We start from the raw sequence: 12872 nt of genomic DNA, 5'->3' as shown, positions 1-12872 counted from the left end.
AAATGCAAGGATGAAATTGAAGAAAGACTAAAACAAACCCCACAATAATTTAATTCCAAAAGGCACAGGGCTTGCTTTTGCACCACTTTCTTCCCAAGGATGGATCTCTATTTAATGTGAATGTTAACGCATGTAAAGGCATAGCTTCACAAGCTGCAGCTGGGAAATGGTCCAGCAGACGGGAGTCAAACACAGGCAAGGCAGAAAAACAATGCATTAGCCGCTGGGTCCTGCGCTTGTAATTGGATGGCTTCTCTAAAAAGTTGGGGTTCTCCATGCAATTGACTGGTGGGAAGTTCAGAGCAGGTGAAAAAAAGAAGTACTGATTCACAAAGCGCATGTGAATCAGTGGGATGGATGAATAAGTGGGATGGCCACTAGCTTGCATGGCTCAAAGCAGACTAGAGCAGGCATCCCCAAACTGCGGCCCTCCAGATGTTTTGGCCTACAACTCCCATGATCCCTAGTTAACAGGACCAGTGGTCGGGGAAGATGGGAATTGTAGTCCAAAACATCTGGAGGGCCAAAGTTTGGGGATGCCTGGACTAGACAAAATTCATGGAGAAGTCTATCAGTGGCTACATCACGTTCATTATGGAACCACCATGACAAGGTAGTCCCCCAAAGCAAAGCCGGAGAACCTCTGGACCTCCAGATGTTGCTCAGCTCCCAACACCCAGCAGCTCCTGGCAGCATTGCCAATGGCCTGGGATGATGGCAGTCGCAGTCCAGGAACATTTTGAAGGCTACAGGCTCACCTCACTCCCAACTCCTAACCTGAATCGTGGAACTCCACCTGGAACCCTCATTCTTTTTTCAGGCACTTGGCAAAATCTGCCCCGGTTCCATGAGTCTTTAAGGACATTTGATTGCTTTTTGTGGGGGTTTTAAAATACTTTCCCCATTGAAATTAGCTTCTATCTTCTCAGCTGATTTCATGCTTGGTGCCTCTAAGCTTTAGCATATAAAACTAGGCAAGTAAATCCAATGTACAAAAGGGTGAAGAGAAGCGGACACGGAGCAATGGATTCAAACTACAAGAAAGAAGATTCCACCTTAACATTAGAAAGATCTTCCTGACAGTAAGAGCTGTCCGGCAGTGGAATTTGCTACCAAGGTGTGGTGGGGTCTCCTTCTTTGGAGGTCTTTAAGCGGAGGCTTGACAGGCATATGTCAAGAATGCTTTGATGGTGTTTCCTGCTTGGCAGGGGGTTGGACTGGATGGCCCTTGTGGTCTCTTCCAACTCTATGATTCTATGGTGCCCTCTGCACTGTTCTACCGCATTATGTACTGTTCCTCTGGAGCCTGAGAGTGGGGCAATTTAACTGGTTATTAAGGGCACTCAAGCACCTTAATAATGGAAGGAGAGGTCCGCCCCACTCTTTCCCGCCCAATGCTCAATGGACAGAAGACAAAACTCAGCTGGCAGCTTATGAGATGGCGGACGTCCTTAAATACAATGAAGATGGGAAGTTCTCAGCTATGTATACGCCATATACAGATTTATTTGCCTGAATGTTTGAGTGCTGGTCTGGTCTCGACCTCCAGTTGTTTCCTCCCCTTAAATGTATGCATAGAATGTATTGTTTTGGCTATATTTTAGTTTCCTTGTATTTTTATACAGGCGGCGCCTCAATTACATGGGTTTTATGTTCGCATGAGCGAAATGTGCATACATAGGGAGCCCGCTGCAGCTTCCCACCCAACAGCTGTTGAGTGGGGTAGCGTGGCAGCAATGAGAGCTCCTGTGCGCCATTTTGGAGCCCTTGGGAGTCTACAAACGGTTTCCCACATGTGGGGCAACCCAGTCAGATAGGCAGGATACAAATAATAAATAATGACAACAACAATTTTTGTTTTTGCTTCTTTATGGAAAATTCATTTTTTTAAAAAGCTAATAATAATAATAATAATAGAAAAGGATGCCTCCCCCACACTCATTCACAGAACCAACCTGTGGGGATCAGAACTGCCCAAAACAAGCACATCTAATCCCTTAAATGAGAACCGTGTGGATGGGAGCTAAAAGAAGTTCACAGGAAAACGGCCAATCTCCTTGGAAAATCAAAAGAATGCAAAAATGTGCAATGTTAAGTGGAGGGGGGGGGGAATGGTTGCGGGTGGATCTGTCCCTTGGCGTTCACAGCTTAGAAGTGCATTTGGGCCCTGCACACTTGATAAACCATGGCAATCTAGCAGAAAATTGATAAGCCAAGGACCACTGCAAAGGTTATTTTTGAGAGGCTTTCCCGTTCAGCCACGCAGAGTCATCTGTCAGCTAGCGATCAGTCGGCCCAGCCCCCTTAATTAGGGGTGCAGCAGCAGCAAGCACAAAGCCTCATGTATCCAACAGCAAGATCTAGCTAAGAATGTCCTTAGACAGCACAGGTTTAATTAAACACCTTCCAGTCATTTTAGCAGACGTTTCCTGAAATAATCTCATTTGAGAGAGCAGGATTTTTTTAAAAAAACACACACGCACACAATGAAAAACAATAAAAAGAGGGAGAAATGACAGCAAAAGTAGTATATCATGTTGTTACAATATCTGAAATTAATCGAGCCTGCACTGCAATTAAGGACGCTATAATTTTCAGCAATTTAAAGCTACATTTCGTTTGCAACCTAATTAATCCTAGACAAATATTTTTCCCATGACAAACTTTTTTTTTACGAACGCCCGATTTATTCCCTTCTAATTACCTTTTAATTAATCCAGCCTTGGTATAACGTTATCGTAACTTTTGGCACTACACCAGTGGAAGACGTTAAACTGATTGCAATGCGGTTGCGCAACCCCCCTCGATTCACAGAACGCCACTTTCAACACCCCATTTATTTATTTGTCTGTTCTGTTACTTTGCTTTCCCACCCACGGGGCATAAGAACATGAGACATGATAGACAACCTCGCACCGCTCTCTTCCTCTCAAAACGGCGAAGCACATCCTTAAAGAAAGAAAACACATTTCTAACCTGAAGGAGAACAATGGGCCCCGTACCAAAATCCTAACTCCTTTAACAATGCACACCACTTACCTAAGCTGCCTATTTGCAATCCAGGCAGGGGGAAAAAACACAAATCCTTTTGATAGGTGCTTAATGGGTCTTACTAGCGCCAGCTTTGGCTCAAGCAAGGATGTAGGCAACATTTTCTTATAAGCAAGGAAAGGTTTTGGAATCTCTAAAAGTCCAAAAAGTAAGGAGAAATTGCTTTCTGCTCAGCATGAGGTTATTGTTTACGTCGGGCATAGGCAAACTCCAGCCCTCCAGATGTTTGGGACTACAATTCCCACCATCCCTAGCTAACAGGACCAATGGTCAGGGATGATGGGAATTGTAGTCCCAAACATCTATGCTGAACATAACCAATCTCTCTCCCCAAATAAAGCAACCCCTGACCATTAGGTCCAGTCGTGACCGACTCTGGGGTTGCGCGCTCATCTCGCGTTATTGGCCGAGGGAGCCGGTGTATAGCTTCCAGGTCATGTGGCCAGCAAGACAAAGCCGCTTCTGGCAAACCAGAGCAGCACACGGAAACACTGTTTACCTTCCCGCTGTAGCAGTACCTATTTATCTACTTTGACGTGCTTTCGAACCACTAGGTTAGCAGTAGCAGGGACCAAACAATGGGAGCTCACCCTGTCACAGGGATTTGAACCGCCGACCTTCTGACTGGCAGGCCTAGGCTCTATGGTTTAACCCACAGCACCACCCACGTCCGCTCTCCCCCCAATACCCAGCCTATAAATGGCTGTGGATCACAGGCACCAAACTCTATTGGGGTGCTGGCCCCTTTGGCATCCCCAATAAAGTATTTAGGAAGGCCACTCCCTCCAACATTTTCTGCAAGTTGGCGCCTCCCTCTCTCCCTTGGGCAGCTGTCTCCACTCCAGCCGGGTGCCGCCCAGTGGTGTGCAGTCAGTGGAATAGGTGGACGAGGCTAGTCCCCTAAATGTTCCTGGTAAATTAAGAGTATTAAACCATGGTGCCTTCTTCCCAAAGCCGGAGAAGCCCCTGCCCATTTTAGGGAGGGAGGTGCGATGCTCACAAAAGGGACGCCAGGACGTCCCCGTCCCCCCTCCCCAGAATCGCCCTCGCAAGCTGGTGCCTCGGACCCTAACTGTTCCCTTACGAAAAACTGCACCGCACATCACTGGTTCCACCCTCTTTTCCCGCCTTGGCTCCTGGTTTTCGGCAACATTTCAGAGCATGTCTGAGCCATGCCAGCTGGGGAGAGGCAGGAAGGCCAGTAGGAGAGGCGGGCAGGTGAGGGGGGAGTTGGGAGAGTGAACATAAACTTCTTGCAGGCAAGAGGTGGGTGAGTGGGTGAGGCCTGTGCCCAGTGGAAGAAGTTGGGCTCTGCAGAAGTGTAGGGAGTTGGGACAAGCGTGGGCAGCTAGGTCCCCAATATTTTGTTCAAGCTGGAACCTATGTTGTGGATTTATAGTCGTACCTTGGTTTTCGAAGAGCTTAGCCCTCGAATGTTTTGGCTCCCGAACGCTGCAAACCCAGAAGTGACTGTTCTGGTTTGCATCTGGAGGGGCTTCCAATTGGCTGCAGGAGCTTCCTGCAGCCAATCAGAAGCTGCACTTTGGTTTCCGAAGGTTTTGGAAGTCAAACGGACTTCCGGAACAGATTCCGTTTGACTTCCAAGGTACTTCAGAGATTAAAGTGTGCTAGAAATGAAGCTAATCCCCTTGGGAAAACATGTTAAACAGAACAAAATAAAAAAAATTCCTTCCAGTAGCACCTTAGAGACCAACTATGTTTGTCATTGGTATACGTCAGACCAACACGGCTACCTACCTGTAACATGTTAAACGGGTTTATTTTTAATTTTATTATAATTTCTATAATATCAAAAGTCTGGAATGTTTCTAGCCACTTTTTTTGTCATTGCCATACCTGTCTCTGTGATGATTTTGCACTTAAGATAAATAAACGAAAGGTTTCAAACACTTTTTATTTATTCCAAAAGGCACACAGTGCCGTACATTTTACTGTGACTAACCTTGTCATGTCCTCTTCCACTTTTAATGAGACAGGAGGTTCGGACATGAAGACCTTATACTGCTTGTTTGCAACGTTTCAATGTAATTGTGTCTTGGCCAAAAAGACCACACCAAACCTTCCTTAGGAACGTAAGGATTGATAAGGTACATGGGAACTTTGCCTCACACAGAAGCAGACCACTGGGTCCATCTCGCTTAGTATTATCTGAACTCCAGCAAAGAAGGATAGTCCCTAGATACCTGGGACCTTCTGCATACAAGATGAAATTGAGATGCGACTAAGCTATGGCCATTCTTTACAAATCCTTGAATGCATACGGTAGGTTCAATCTTTGGCACCTGCAGCTAGGGCAAGGGAAAAGCTCCTGCCAAAAATCCTGGACTGCAGCTACCAGCCAGAGTGGGCAATACTGTTAGATGGACCAGTGTTCTGGTTTTGTACAAGGAAGCTTCCTGCTATTTGCTGAGCTATTTATAGGTTACACGCATTTCACTGTTTCTGCCTTTCCTTTAAGGAATTACTGTGTGTGCAGGTGTGTGTGTGTGTGTGTGTGTGTGTAAACACCAACACAAATACACCTGCACACACAATTTTTTAAAAAGTGCCTTGAGATCTGTTAAGGTATTTGCTTAGAAATATAATGAACACCCCCCCCCCCAAGGATTTTATTTTTATATATATATATATATATATATATATATATATATATATATATATATATATATAAAACACGCCTCCTGTCTTGGTATGTTTACTAAACACATCTTGCTTCCAGTGCACACTATTGCAACAGAGAGGGGTATCCACCTTCAACTGATGGTATATAGAAGGATGCAGATATGAGAAAACCAAGGCAAAACAAAATTACAAGGAAGACCAGTTTTCATCAGTGGGTTATGACCCTGGTTTCAAGTGAACCATGGTTAGCCTTAGAATAATAGAATCAGAGTTGGATGGGAATACAAGGGTCTTCTAGTCCAACGCCCTGCAATGCAGGAATCGTTTGCTCAACATGGGGCTCGAACCCACTATCCTAAGTGTCTCCCAAGGCAGAGAGCAATCGCTGCACCATGGTTGAGTTTGAAAGGGATGGGAAACATTTGCATTGGAGAGGAGGGGAGGAGAGGAGAAGGAGGAAGCCTGTAAGTTCCAGAGTTCTCCAAACCATCATTAAGAGACTGGGAAATGTGAGTTCTACACCGGGTACAAAAAGTCTCTGTGAAATTAAAAGTGTTTGCATCACCTGAATTTCAAATCCTCCTCCGGTACCTGAACTTGAACCAACAGCCTCCAAATGCATTCTGAATAGCCCCCTTATTGTGCTGCACTGTCAAGCTGGCAGGAACTGGTGTCAATCTTTCATCAGATAATCAGATCATGTTGTGTTCCAACCAAATTTATTAAGGACTTTTACCAGCGCTATAAGCTCAAACCCAGAACATCTAGATCAAAGTATGACCAAGTTTACCGCACAATGAAACAGCTATAAATGTTTAAAAAGCTAGTTTAAATGCCTCCATTGTTTCAAGATATTAATAATTGAAATCCACGTCTCTAATATCCAACATGAGGGGATTTATCTGCAGCTAACGGGGTCAAGATTGGTTGGCGGCTGGAAAATGGCATCTGTTAAGAGGGTCATCATTTGAAATCCTGGAGAGCTGCTTACCAGTTTATACATGCCTTCTCAAAAGGAAGTCCCTTTTGAGTTCTAAGGGGCTTACTCCTAGGTAAGTGGACATAGGATTGTAGCCCAAGACATTTACAGTGGTGCCTCGCTAGACAAATTTAATTCGTTCCACGGGTCTTTTCTTATACTGTAACGAAAAATTTGTCTAGCGAATCCCATAGGAATGCATTGACATTTTTTTTGCCCATAGGAACGCATTAATAGAATTTCAATGCATTCCTATGGGAAACCGCGATTCGCTAGACGAATTTTTCGTAAAACGAATTCTTCTAGAGAGGCAACCTCCGCTAGAAAAAACCTTTCGTTAAGCGGAAATTCCGTTAAGCAGGGCATTCGTTAAGCGAGGCACCACTGTATCTGAAATAATACGTGGAAGTTTGTGTTCCTTCTGTCAACTGGTAACCTGTAGGTATTGCTCGGTCCTAGCTCCTGCCAACCTAGCAGTTTGAAAGCACGTCAAAGTGCAAGTAGATAAATAGGGACCGCTCTGGCGGGAAGGTAAACGGCGTTTCCGTGCGCTGCTCTGGTTTGCCAGAAGCAGCTTTGTCATGCTGGCCACATGACCCAGAAACTGTCTGCGGACAAACGCCGGCTCCCTCGGCCTATAGAGCGAGATGAGCGCTGCAACCCGAGTCGGACACGACTGGAGCTGATGGTCAGGGGCCCCTTTACCTTTAACCTGTAGGTATCTTACTGAACTATTTTCTATGTGATTAAGACAATTATTGTTATATGGACAAATACTGAGAAGGTGGGACAAAAGCAGTGTCACTAGAGTGGTCCAGAAGCAATCTGGAGGTACTTTTCCAAGTAAACACATACAGTATAGCCATAGTGGCCCTCCAGTAGTTTTCCCAGGGTGAGACTCATCCATTGTATTCCAGGTGTGCTGACCCTTGCGATTTCCCCAAATGCAGGAAACTCGACTGCATGATTTGTCATAGTTGCTGGACTCCAACTCCCATCAGCCCCAGCCAGCATGGAGTTCAGTCAGGAATGATGGGAGTTGTAGTCCAGCAACTATGACAAATTATGCAGTCGAGCTTCCTGCATTTGGGGAAATCGCAAGGGTCAGCACACCTGGAATACAATGGATGAGTCTCACCCTGGGAACACCACTTTTTGTGATCATGGTATCTCCAGATCAGAATTTTCCCAGCCTTGACATTGGATTGTGAAATAAACCATATGGCTCCTAGATCTGAAAGAGCAGTGCCCAGGTTGTCTAATGTTTTTAAATGTTCAATGATAACGTTTTTATTTTATGTTTATCAGATGTCAAGGAGATAAGTAATTATGCAACCTTTAAAAGATATCTGAAGGCAGCCCTGTTTAGGGAAGTTAATAATAATAATAATAATAATAATAATAATAATAATAATAATAATAATATTTATACCCCACCCATCTAGCTGGGTTGCCACAGCCACTCTGGGCAGCTTCCAACACATATAAAAATGTAATAAAATGTCAATCATTAAAAACTTCCTGATACAGGGCTGCCTTCAGATGTCTTCTAAAAGTTGTGTAGCTCTTTATTATGTCCTTGACATCTGATGGGAGGCTGCTTGTTGCTTTATTATGTTTCTGTATATGCTAGAAGTCGCCCAGAATGGCTGAGCCAACCCAATCAGATGAGTGGGGTATAAGAATAAGAATAATATTGCCTTACTACTTTTTTGTTGCTATTTATTAAATAGAAATTTAATAAATAACTAGCTGGCTCTGCCACGCGTTGCTGTGGCCCAGTGTGTTAAATGGAGACTCAAAGTGTCCTCAGTTTCCCCCCTCCATTTTGTTTGAGATATTATGTCCCCTCCTCCCCCCATCCCCCGGTCGAGTGTCCCCATCCTGTCCCGACGTATGAGGTATCGCGTTCCCTCCTGACCCCATTCCCTGGCACATCCCTGTGACCAGCCCCACCCTGCTCCCTGCACTCCCCCCTCCTCCCCATGGCTCATCCCTGTGAGTTCCCCCACTCCCCTCTGGCCGTGGGACCTGGGCTGACTTGTGTGGTTTTCAAAGCGGCAGCGAGGTGAGGTTTGTGGAGGGAGCTGCGGCGGGGGCTGGTTGGGGGGTGTTGTGTCGTGGGCGGGGTGCGACCTGTGGCAGTGTCGGCAGGCGTTATTTTATTGGTGGCGGGGTCCGGTTTGTGGGGATGGAAAGGGGGGTTGGCTCGTGGGGTGGCGGCGGCGGTGGGGTTCGGGGTATCTCCTAGGAGGGGTATTGGCCGTTATGACGGTTTTGGCGGGTATAGCATGTCTAGGGTGACGTCATGATTAGGCCCTGCCCTCGGAGACGCAGCTTCTGAGTTTTTCCCCCCAGCATGCACTTTAGGGTGAGTTGTGTGTTATGGAACATGGGGTTTTTGGGTTTTTACATGGGCCAGGTGTGACATCTGTCTACGCAAATAGTATGTTGTCACTCTCATATTCGTTTGGGACGTTGTGTCAAAATTTGAACGCAATCGGTCAAGTGGTTTCTGAGAAAAGTGGAAAGTCACAAACATGGACCCTTTACATTTATTTATATATATATATATATATATATATATATATATATATATATATATATATATATATAGATAATTATCATTATTGCTAAAATTTATTCTCTCTGCACTGGGATCACATCCCCCCCCCTTTCTAAATTGTTTATTTTGGTATGTGGCTCTTTAGGACACTTTCCTTATTTCTTTGCCAATTCCATTGTCAGCACCCAAATTGTTACTTGCCAAAATGCCAAAGGAAGAGCCGAAAATTCTAAAAGTAGCTTTGCTTTTTCAAAGGCGACAGTGAGCAGGACTTGGGGGGTGGGGGTGGAATTGCTATTGTCACCATAACAGGAAAGGGAGAGGGGGGAGCCACTGCTTAATCCACATACTGCCACAGTTGTTACTAAGACAAGCCATTGATACTTGGTTGACTTCATTCCAAGTACTCCGAATCAGATTCTCCATCTGTAATTCAAACTTAAAAAAACAAACAAACCCTACGACAATTTACGGAAAGGGGATTAATTTAGCCATTTTTGAATCAAAGACTTATTTCATAGCTTCACCCCAAATCCTGTATATTGTTAGGATCCCTTTCCCCCCCTTTGAAGACTTAGTGAATGATTGAACCGTCTACTTTCTGAGAAACAGATAACACAAGCCTAGTAATCCGACTCTAAGCTACTGGATAAAGGCAGTTTGTTTCCTCTTAGCCCATCTGTCAACACCTCTTCAGTAATTAGTCCTAATTATTACAAAGGGCTAGCCTCTCCTCCGCATTATTAAATCAGAAATAGTATCATAGCCAGGTATCTTTCAACACTGCCCAGACCAGTGGCCTTCGATTTCATTGAATCTTCTATCAGTATCCGCCTTTGGAAGAACCGAGGCCGTAATTTTAGCAGCGGCTTCAAAAGATGGCAGATCCCACGGTGGAATTCCAGGGATGCATTCATGTACACACAAACTTCATGCGAAAAGGAAAGGCAAAAAACATCACAAACTGACCTTTGCATTGTGCTCTGCCCAGAAACACACAACCCAAAACCCTTCATTTTGTGCAAGAAGCAATTTTTTTTTCGTGGGGGTTCAAACATTCCCATCAGCAGGGAAGTTATGGCAGAAGACAATGGAAGGCCAGAAATTTAATCTTTCTGTTTCTTTTATGATGCTGCATTTATAATACAACCAGAGTCCTGTTTCCTCTCTCCTCCAACCCCGACACACACACACACACACACACCCCTCTTCCTTTCTTAAGAAGGGGCCTGGACGTGTCTGCTTAGAATGCATAAAGGTGGCTTTGTAGCTCTTAGAACTTTTGTCTTTCATATTTCACCATCTCATGTAAATTAGACATTCATGTGCAGGAAGAGATGATCAGACAACTGATTAGAAGCTGGCAAAGAGGATGAAGATTATTTATTTTAAAGAACAACTGAGAAGATTTTTTGCTGTGGTTATTGTATGATACACACTTAATCAAAATACCTTCAAGCGAGACTTGGAGCACGCAGACGAAAACTTTAAGGCAGTGTGAGAACCGCAATTCAGCAAGAGGCTAGGTCTTCTTCAGCCTATTTAAATCAATAAGCTAAAGCGTGCTTAACTGCACGCTGGATCGTAGCCAATATTTTCACCAAAAGATTGAAGTAAATTGCAACTCCTTCACAGCCAGTGTGGCGCAGGGTTTAAAGTCTTGGACTAGGGGGCCTGGGAGATCAGGGTTCGAATCCCTACTCGGCTATGTAGCTCATTGGGTGACCTTTGGCTGTGGTCACTGCCTCTCAGCCTTAACTACCTCACAGGGTTGTTGTGAGGATTAAATGAGGAGCGGGGGAGAACTATCTTGAGCTCTTTGGATAAGAGATAGGATCTAAAGGCAATAAATAAATAAATAAATATTTATTTATTTATTTATTTATTTATTTACTCCATTGCTGGCAAATAAAACCAGTAAGCAAAAAGCAAATGTGTCCTTCAAAAGGCAATAAGTAGCATGATTACTGGGAATGGGCTCGTCGTCAGGTTTCTCATTCTGCAAATTATAAGTTCAGTTCCATGCATTTCGATGCCTGTTTGCATTTTTTTTAAAAAAAGCAAAGCCCTTATGAAAACCGATCAGCATTTCAGTGTGCATTTCTCGACCGATATATACATTTGGTACTCAAATTTGCCTAGCGTACCTGCTTTTGACAAACAATTTTTCATAACGTATTTTAATGTTGTCTTCATTAAGGCCAAATTGCTGCAGGCCAGATGTGAGCCATTGCCTTCTTTTACCCCCTTAAAGCCAGGTGTGGACCCATGGAAGATATGAGAAAACCCTCTTCTGATGTTTTCTCTTCTCCAGTGATATTACTGTCCTTTCCCTTTCCCTCTGCTTATCTTTCTGTCCTTCCCAAAAGGTTCATTACAAAAAAGTTTGCAGAACTCCCCTAGAGTCGGCAAGACTGGAACTTCCTTGAAAGACACCAGGTAAGGACATGGCTCTGCTCTGGATGAGAGCAAAGGAGCCTTTTGACAGCAACAGGCAGAACAAATCGTGTGCAGAATCTGACTCCTACAGCACAGCTGCCTTACAAAAGTTAGATTAATTTGTCCATCCAGCCCAGCATTGTCCAATCTGACTGGCAGTGGAGAGCCAGGCTCTTAGGCAGGAGTTTTGAATCACCCAAGCTGAGCTGTAGGCATCAGTCAAGGGGGTCAAAATCCAGAAGGTATTCCAGGGGGTGGGGGGTGGGGAGGTCCAATCCAAGAAACGAAGCCAGGAGCCAGAGCTGATGCCACAGTGAAACATACCAGAGGCATGAGTACCACTCTGCGATGGGATGTTTGCCCGAGGAACAAACAGGAAACTCTTTATGGCTCTTCCTGTCTAGGAGGAAGTGTTTTCTGGGTTTGTTTTCCTTCTGCCCCACGCCCATAGATTAGCCCACCACTGGCTGCATTCAAACATAAGATTCAAACAAATCATTAAATGCCTCTAATTCACAAACTCCCTCCTCCTTACGAGCGTGGAGGGGATTGGAGGTTTTCACTTCCATTTTTGATTAACCATAGTTTACTGTTATGCTCACACCCTAAATTATTATTGAACTCAACTACAATCGTACCTCGGAAGTTGAACGGAATCCGTTCCGGAAGTCCATTCGACTTCCAATACGTTCGGAAACTAAAGTGCGGTTTCTGATTGGCTGCAGGAAGCTCCTGCAGTCAACCAGAAGCCGCAGAAGCCCCGCCGGACGTTTGGCTTCCAAAAATAGTTCACAAACTGGAACACTCACTTCCGGTTTGCGGCGTTTGGGAGCCAAAACGTTCGAGAACTAAGCTGTTTGAAAACCAAAGTATGACTGTATAGTTTTATTGAAACAAGCCAGCCTAACTAACTCAGGTTTGAAGTTGGTTTGTTACAGAAAATCTTAATGAAGACTGACGCGCAGCTTGTCTGGGTTCAGACATCACGCCCAACTACAGTTACCGTAGTTTAAAACAGAAGCAAAAGCCTCCGAACTCCTCTGCAAAGCTACAACAGAGGAGTAGAGGGGAGGGCATAGGGGATGAGCTCAAAGCTCATTCACAGAACAATACCACCCTTCTTACATTATGACCTGTGTATTTTTCTACATAACGGCTATTTCCTTGTAGGTAAAATATAAATGTAGTGCATAA

At 44.6% G+C, this 12872-nt stretch overlaps 1 protein-coding gene across 5 annotated transcripts in view; it reads right to left on the bottom strand.

The window, feature by feature from the left end:
* GNB1L (G protein subunit beta 1 like) overlaps nt 1-12872 on the bottom strand; it is an 81647-nt gene that overhangs the window by 46132 nt on the left and 22643 nt on the right. The gene's annotated exons all lie outside the window — the stretch shown is intronic.

The sequence above is a fragment of the Zootoca vivipara genome, chromosome 17 (assembly GCF_963506605.1).
Source record: "Zootoca vivipara chromosome 17, rZooViv1.1, whole genome shotgun sequence".
NCBI classification, from domain to species: domain Eukaryota; kingdom Metazoa; phylum Chordata; class Lepidosauria; order Squamata; family Lacertidae; genus Zootoca; species Zootoca vivipara.
The sequence above is the reverse complement of the archived record's forward strand: the minus strand, read 5'-3'. Positions and strand labels throughout refer to the sequence as shown.